Genomic DNA, 8,040 nt, shown 5'->3' with positions numbered 1-8,040 from the left:
TGTTTGACACCCTTTACATTTACCGTTTAAATTGGTTTCCGACGATTAGTTCTAGTTTAGAGGAGTAGCAGGTGGATGTGTGTGATGGTAATGGTCGTGTGGTGATTGTTGGTGGTCGGGTGGTATTGGGACGTGTGTTGATGGTCGTGTGGTGATGGGTGATAGTGATGGTGGTTGTACGGCGACCTGTGGTGTAATGGTCAGCATGCTCGCCTCGCAAGAGAGCAGACCCGGGTTCGATCCCCGGGCAGGGTGAAACTATGGACAAGTTTCTTTACGCCATTTGCCTCTATCTATCCAACAGTAATTGGAAACCTGGATGTTAATCGATTTGCGGATCGTATTCCAGGGTAATGGTTAGCCAGTTCAGTTGGCGAGTTGTCCGGTCTTCTCGGACTATTCCTTGACACTGGGTCATGCAACTCGATAACTCAGGGTGTGGTTGTTGTGTTGGCGACAACTTCTACACCTTAAACAAATTCACGCCTCGGTGGCCCTTGGGCCCGCCATCCTCGTTACACGAGGGGCAACCATTCGTATGGTGGTGCTCGTTTGGTGATGGGTGGTGGCAAGGATTCTGTTACTAGAAGAAGATAGCTCACCCAATGTTTAATTTTTATCCTTCCATGACGGCGACATCGCCAAGCGGTCAAAAAAAAAAAGAACGCATTAAGCTCATTGTGCCTTACATGATATTGTGCTATAACACCAGATTATTAAATAAAACAATTTAGTTATAGTCAGTAGGTTACTGACATCCAGCTTTTGATATCTAGGTATAATTTCTTAAAGGAAACACATTGATTTCTTTCGAGCAAAAGATAAATATTTGCCTACTTAGGGAATATTCTCCCTTCGGTTCTTCCGTAAGAGTGGCGGTGGCAGCTACAGCTTTATACCAGCTTTATACCATTTAATGAACAAAAATATCACAGACAGTTAACCAATGTACATTACTGTATTTTTTAAACAGACTGCTATAATAGCAGTGATATAAAGAACATCACGGTGTTTACAAGTTAGTAACAGTGTTGGCAGTGACACCACCTTTTCACATCAATTTCATTTTTTTCAATTTCAATTGTTTATTCCTTGATAGAGGAAGCGGGATCCTAGTGCTGTCACTAGGTACCCCTGTACAATAACACCAGAAGCATCTGGCAAGTGTGACAAGTATATACAGTATAAATATTATAAAGGGGCTTACTAAAGCCTAAGGAAGGAAGGATATTCCTTTAACACATAATCAATGTTATTTACATAATATCTGGCCAGTATGGGGAGGATCATCGTGTCTCCGTCAGGGGGTCGTGGAGTGGTGGTCCAGCAGGCGTCACGGAAGCGTTGTGTGTGGGGACATCTCAGGAGGTAGTGGATAAGGGTGCGGCTGTCTGGTCTTCTGCATACTTTTCACATCTTATTTTGTGTTCTCTAGTTTATTGATGACTAAGGTAAAAAAAAGTACAGTACAGCTTCAAAACTACACAACTACCAGTGTTTTGCTGGAAATTTAAGACTAGGTTTTAAGTTTAGGGTCTTACAGTGGAAAAGAGATGAAGATCAAACAACAATATGCCAAGTTGGAAATTGTCATGTATATAAGCTTTGTTTAGGCTATAAAGTTTCCATTGCTAGACGTTCACAAAGGTGGGGCCCAAACAAAAATTCAGATTAATTACTTTAGTTACATAATGGCCACCCACTAGAGACGGTAATGGTGTTGGTGACGGTGGTGTAGTAGTGGTGTGTGCTTGTAGTGTTGATGGTGATGGTGGGGTGCTGGTGGTGGTGGTCCTGATTGTTATGTGTTGGTATTTAGGGTAGTACTTTCTAAGAGGGAGTTGTTGTAAGATGTAGCCTTTTGTGGTGGTTGTAGAATGTAGCCTATTGTGGTTGTTGTAGAATGTAGCCTAGTCGTTGTAGAGTTTAGTATTGTTGTTGGATGTAGCCAATTGTGGTTGTTTTAGAATGTAGCCTAGTTGTTGTTGTAGGGTTCAGTATTGTTGTTGTTGTATGTTGCCAATTTTGGTTGTTGTAGAATGTAGCCAATTGTGGTTGTTGTAGAATGTAGCCTAGTTGTTGTTGAAGGGTTTAGTATTGTAGTTGTAGAATGTAGCCTAGTAGTTGTTGTATGTAGCCAATTGTGGTTGTAGAATGTAGCCTAATTGTTGTTGTTGTAGAATGTAGCCAATTGTGGTTGTTGTAGAATGTAGCCTATTGTGGTTGATGTAGAATGTAGCCTAGTTGTTGTTGTAGGGTTTAGTATTGTAGTTGTAGAATGTAGCCTAGTAGTTGTTGTATGTAGCCAATTTGTGGTTGTTTTAGAATGTAGCCAATTGTGGTTGTAGGGTTTAGTATTGTTGTTGTTGTATGGTGCCAATTTTGGTTGTTGTTGAATGTAGCCTAATTGTTGTTGTTGTAGGGTTTAGTATTTTTGTTGTAGAATGTAGCCTAGTAGTTGTTGTATGTAGCCAATTGTGGTTGTTGTAGAATGTAGCCAATTGTGGTTGTTGTTGAATGTAGCCTAGTTGTTGTTGAAGGGTTTAGTATTGTAGTTGTAGAATGTAGCCTAGTAGTTGTTGTATGTAGCCAATTGTGGTTGTAGAATGTAGCCTAATTGTTGTTGTTGTAGAATGTAGCCAATTGTGGTTGTTGTAGAATGTAGCCTATTGTGGTTGTTGTAGAATGTAGCCTAGTTGTTGTTGTAGGGTTTAGTATTGTAGTTGTAGAATGTAGCCTAGTAGTTGTTGTATGTAGCCAATTTGTGGTTGTTTTAGAATGTAGCCAATTGTGGTTGTAGGGTTTAGTATTGTTGTTGTAGAAGTGTAGCCTAGTAGTTGTTGAAGGGTTTAGTATTGTTGTTGTTGTATGGTGCCGTGTAGAATTATACTACATTACGGTCAAGTTATCTCTATATCAGGATGTTATGAACGATCTACAAGAGTTAAAAAAGAAGAAATATTTGAATATATTTAAACTACTTTGAGATGTGTGTGTGTGTGTGTGTGTGTGTCTCAACTGTTGCCTCCTCCACACCTTTATCACACCTATTTCGTTCTGGTAATTCATTCCACATTTTCGACGTCTTCCTTTCATTTGTCCATTTCCTCTTCTTATTCCACCTTCATCATCTCTTACTACCACTTCCATCATCGGATTTGGTGGGGTTACGGGGAAGGGATGAGGGGAGTAAAGGGGAATAACTAGTGTCATTTATACCCCACATTCTACACCGCTTCTCCCCCTACCTCAGAGTGTTTCTCCTCCTCTCTCCCTTGTCACTCCATAGACTTCCTTCCACCTCTTTCCTCCCCCCTTTGTCACCCCACAGTCTCCCCTCCCCCATTAGTTCATCCCTCACAAACCAATTATGTAAAATGGTTCTCACCGCGGCCGCCAGTGTTGTGGTGGCGCCCTTGTCAATCTGTTTAAATATGTGTCATCGGGCGCCAGCGTTGCCAACGATCCACCATCCCGTCTGAGAGGCAGCGAGTGCTACTAACGTCACCTATGAAACAAAAATTTAAAACGCTTAAGTAAGTTTTTATGTCATTTTGACGAGGTTTCGCCTTTGAGGGTGTTGTTGTTGTTAATTCTGGATTTGTTAGTGATTGTAAAGCTTAGATTCATTAATGATGGACGTGGGATATTCTTCGTTATGCCATAGTGTAAAAGACCCATTTAATTACAGTTCCATAAGTCAGAATTACAAGCGTTATTCAGAAATAGACAAGTATACAATAATTTGTCTTGTGGACAGCATGTATATACAAGCGCCTTAAACTACTGATCTTAATAATTTTTATACATGCAGAAGTTGTCACTGTTCGAAGATGTGGAAACAGAACACCGAATTAAATTTTCTACAAAACATAGGATATTAATTTAGCTTAATAACGTTAAGTTTATTTACTTCTCCCTTTATATACCGAAATCTTGTTATATGTTACTAAAGTTTGCTCCCTGTAGTGAAACCGAGTCACAGGAATGAGTCCCCGAACTGACTGTTTCATTTGGGGCGGGAACGACCGTTTGACCCCCGATTGTACAAGAGTACATGCACACTGCACGCACAAGCGTCTAATTCATACCATGACAGCTGACCGTGAGTGCATGTACAGTACAGTACCACACTTAGTATTGAATGCTTTCAGATGGAAGGTAATCGTGTTATAATAACTCCCGTAGATGTTTGACTATTGTACTTGATGCCAGGGCAGCCAGGCTGGTGGCCACTATTGTCTTGTGTTTTGTGTGGATGAGATATGCTTTATTCTCTGTAGTCATGGCGTCATTAGACACGTCTTATAGTGAAGATTAGTTTAAAAAATACCCAGAAAGTGATGACAATCTTTGAAATGACTCTTTAGAGTTTAGTGGAATAGAACAGTGATTATGGTCCTAAAAAAAACATAGACATTAGCGAAGACAGTAGTAGTGGCAGCGCCTCTGCAAAACTATCCACCTCCACTTTTTGTTTCTCGGTCATATCAGACCCATTTGCAAACGGTTAAGAGACCAGACTTTTTTTGTTAGAACTCGACATCACCCACAAGGTAAATAAACATAACAGAACTGTGTGTAGGTTCTAAAGTTCACACGTATATATTTATAAATTTTCCAGGTATGAACATTTTAGTATAATACAGTAAATGGATGAAAGCACACACAAATTACATTACAGTATATATATTTGTTCATTGGACCTACATTTTGTAAGGTTTATGTGATCGTAGATGTATAAATGATTAACAGAATGAACAGTGTAGGTGAAGGTGTACTTATAACACCCCCCTTGCATTGTGCAGTCTGGGGGGGTATGAGGAGGATAAAATTATTTACATGTGTGCAGTAAAGAAGAGGTTATTGTAACATGCGTAGCCAGACTCAGACCAAAGGTGTCAGTATCGACTATGGTCATTGCTAATCCTTCGAGGGAACTTATTTATACTTGAGCTCTTCAACTCCATCTGCTGCACAGGCTCTCAAATAACTGTATTCACAAACGCCTTCTCTGAATATTACGGAATCGTGTGTGTGTGGTAATTCTCGAAGGGGAAGATGAATGTTTGAAAATTTAAGAGATATTACCCCCCCCCCAGGTATACAGTATAAGCTGTTTTTTTACTAGGCGTGATCCAGTCATTCTAAACGGGAGATACACGGTGTTTGGGTATTATAATTATAACAAGTTCGACTGAAAATGAATGCTCAGACCGCGGTGTTTGAAAAGGGATTATGAAACTACTAGCAGTATCATTCTGTTGTTTTTTAATAGGGGTTTATACTTTCTGGAGGACTTTTAATTTTTGTTTTAGATTTTTAAATTTTTAGTCAGTGTCTTGGTGTATTTGGTGCACATAAAGACAGACACACTGCTTGGTAAAGTGAGTGTGAGTGAGGCTGCACTTCATACCTTTATATTCACATGTTCTTCACTTTAGTGTATATTTATTCTTCCCGTTCTTTCATTTTTATGTTACTTATCTACTTGTTCATCACATTTTTTCATTTTCATATTATTCATTATCTATCCATCCTATTCTTTTAGGGTTATATTATCTAACTACTTGACTACAGAGAGCCCCGGGTGACCAGGGGGTCGAGGCCTCAGGCAGGATATGGTAGGGTTGAGCCTCTCTTGTTAGTAAACTTGGGTAAGACTTCTTCCCTTCCCTCCCTCCCTCTCCCCTCCCCCATCGCTTGATTGGGAGGCCCCTTGTTTGCCTCCGTGCATATTCCTTGGTGTTTAAGTGATTGTATCTTAATATTATTCGTCTACCTTTTCTTCTTCTGTAATTTGGTGCTTCAGTTGTTCTGGTTTATAGCAACTTCTCCAATAAGCTGTGTAAGGTACCTTGAGTCGAGTTATTGTTTGTGTCATCGTCTACACAACAACATACCTAAGAATTGGTCACTTGTCAGTTGTGTTTACAGCGCACAAGGGACAAAAAAAAATTACGATGGCCATAAATACAATCCTTCTTGCTCAATATAATCCCATCTCCAAAGGAATGTAATCCCATAAGGCGGAGTGTCCAGCTGGGGAGGGGATTTAGATTCTCCTCTCTCGCGCCTCGGCGTCCCAAGGGAGGAGGGAGGCGGGAGGTCGGCAGGCAAGGTTTACCCGCTTATACCATTATGTTCGACCCAAGTAGCTCACCAATACTAAATTTAGTCCCGGACGTTGCTGTTCTTTGCATGTTTCCCTGTTTATCAGTAGTATAATGGGGCAAATATTTATTATTTACATTACTGTTGTTAAACTGTGAGTGCTAAATACTTCTACAACGCCTACTGTACTTACTCCTCTCCCATCCTCACGTGCGGTGGGCCAAGGGCTGTAAAAGTTTCAGTACTCACAAGATATAATCGTGTAAATTTATTCACTACCATGAATTTACATCAGGCGATAGTACAGTTTAACCTTTAAATGTTGGCCAATATGAGTTAAAATAAACCATGACTTGATAGGAAAATTTAATGATAAGTCGGTGCTACTATACTGTATGTAGTATGTGGTCTACCGACCTGGAGTTGTGTCTACCGGGATATTTACACTGTAGCATATATTAACCCAATCTAACCCAACCTAACCTAACCTAACTTAGAATATATCTTAACTTAACCTAACCTAGGTAGGTTAGTTTAGGTTAAGTTAGGTTAGACCACATACTATAGTAGCACAGATAAGTGAACATCGGACTAACACATGGCTGGCTGCACACACATATACAAACACACACACACACACACACACGTCGTGAAATGTCACATATGTGCAATGAAATCCCATTATGGATCCAATACCTTAACCGCGGCCACATTTGTCACGAGTGTCGGGTTTCAATTGGTTTCGAATTCGGTTTTAAATCACAGGGGGGAGACAGGGATCCGGGCGGATTTCAGGACCTATTAATTTTAGGGTTCTCTAGTGGTCCGGGAGGGGGTAAAGGACGGGTTTCTCTGCTTGTTACCTGTCGTACACGAATGGTTATGGCAGAGCAGTGCATTCATCAGTCCGCCCGTGTCTGTCTGTCTTGTTTGCTTTCCAAACTTTGCGTCGTTTTGTGCGTTTTTTCACGTCGTGTTCGTCCGTCTGTTTGTTCATTTGTTGTTTTATTTATCTGTTAATCTATGAAGAGACACAGGCGCCACAGGGCGGTAAAGACGCCAAGGCACTATGAAGAGATACAATGGTAGTGAGGTGGAGCAGCCTAGTATACTGTACAAAAAGCCGAGGACTCCCAAGGGTGTTGCCCTGGAGGTCTAGGTCCTCCCCAGACGATCTCCCCGACTCATTGCGGATGGGCGCCGAGCCTCTTGTAATTGTCTGTTTTAGGGCGGAGGTGAGTACGCTTGCACGCCCCCACCTCGCCCGCCTCCATCCCCACGCCCCTGTGTTTAGTTGCTTGCACTTCCTTCACTACTACTCCCATTTGTCCGGCTGCTCGTACGCCTCCACCCATATATCTCCCCCCACACACACTCCACCCATCTACACCCCGCTCCTCCACACACGTGCTTCCTGTAGCCACAATCCCACGTCATTCCTACACCTCTTGGCACCCACGTACACCCATGGTGTCCACTAACCCGTATTTATTGCCTTCGCTTAAACATTCCCATTGATAGTGTTGTCTTCCCACTCCTCTCCTTCCTCCTCACCTCACTTACTTAGTGACCCGTTCTTTCCTTGTCTCCTCTCTTCTCCTCCTTTCTCCTCCTCATTCCCCCTCCTCCTCCTTCCCCCTCCCTCTCCTTCCCCCTCCTCCTCCTTCCTCCTCCCCCTTTCCCAGTGTAATTGATGATGCAGGGTTGATGATCAACTTGCCACAGCCACTCCTACTAATTGCGTGTGGCCAATTAGTACTCGACCAACAAATGAGTTATAAACATATTATGAGACAGCCACTACATCATACCTCATTGTCATCAAGAGGGCTGAGCCGTAGTTGTTGTGGGTTTCTCATAAAGTCTGTCAGTAACACGTTCATATAGACCCGTGGCTCAATGGTAGAGCGTTCACAACTCAGACCA

Source organism: Homarus americanus, unplaced genomic scaffold (assembly GCF_018991925.1).
Source record: "Homarus americanus isolate GMGI-L3 unplaced genomic scaffold, GMGI_Hamer_2.0 scaffold40565, whole genome shotgun sequence".
In the NCBI taxonomy this organism is placed as follows: domain Eukaryota; kingdom Metazoa; phylum Arthropoda; class Malacostraca; order Decapoda; family Nephropidae; genus Homarus; species Homarus americanus.
This window is presented reverse-complemented; position numbering follows the sequence as displayed.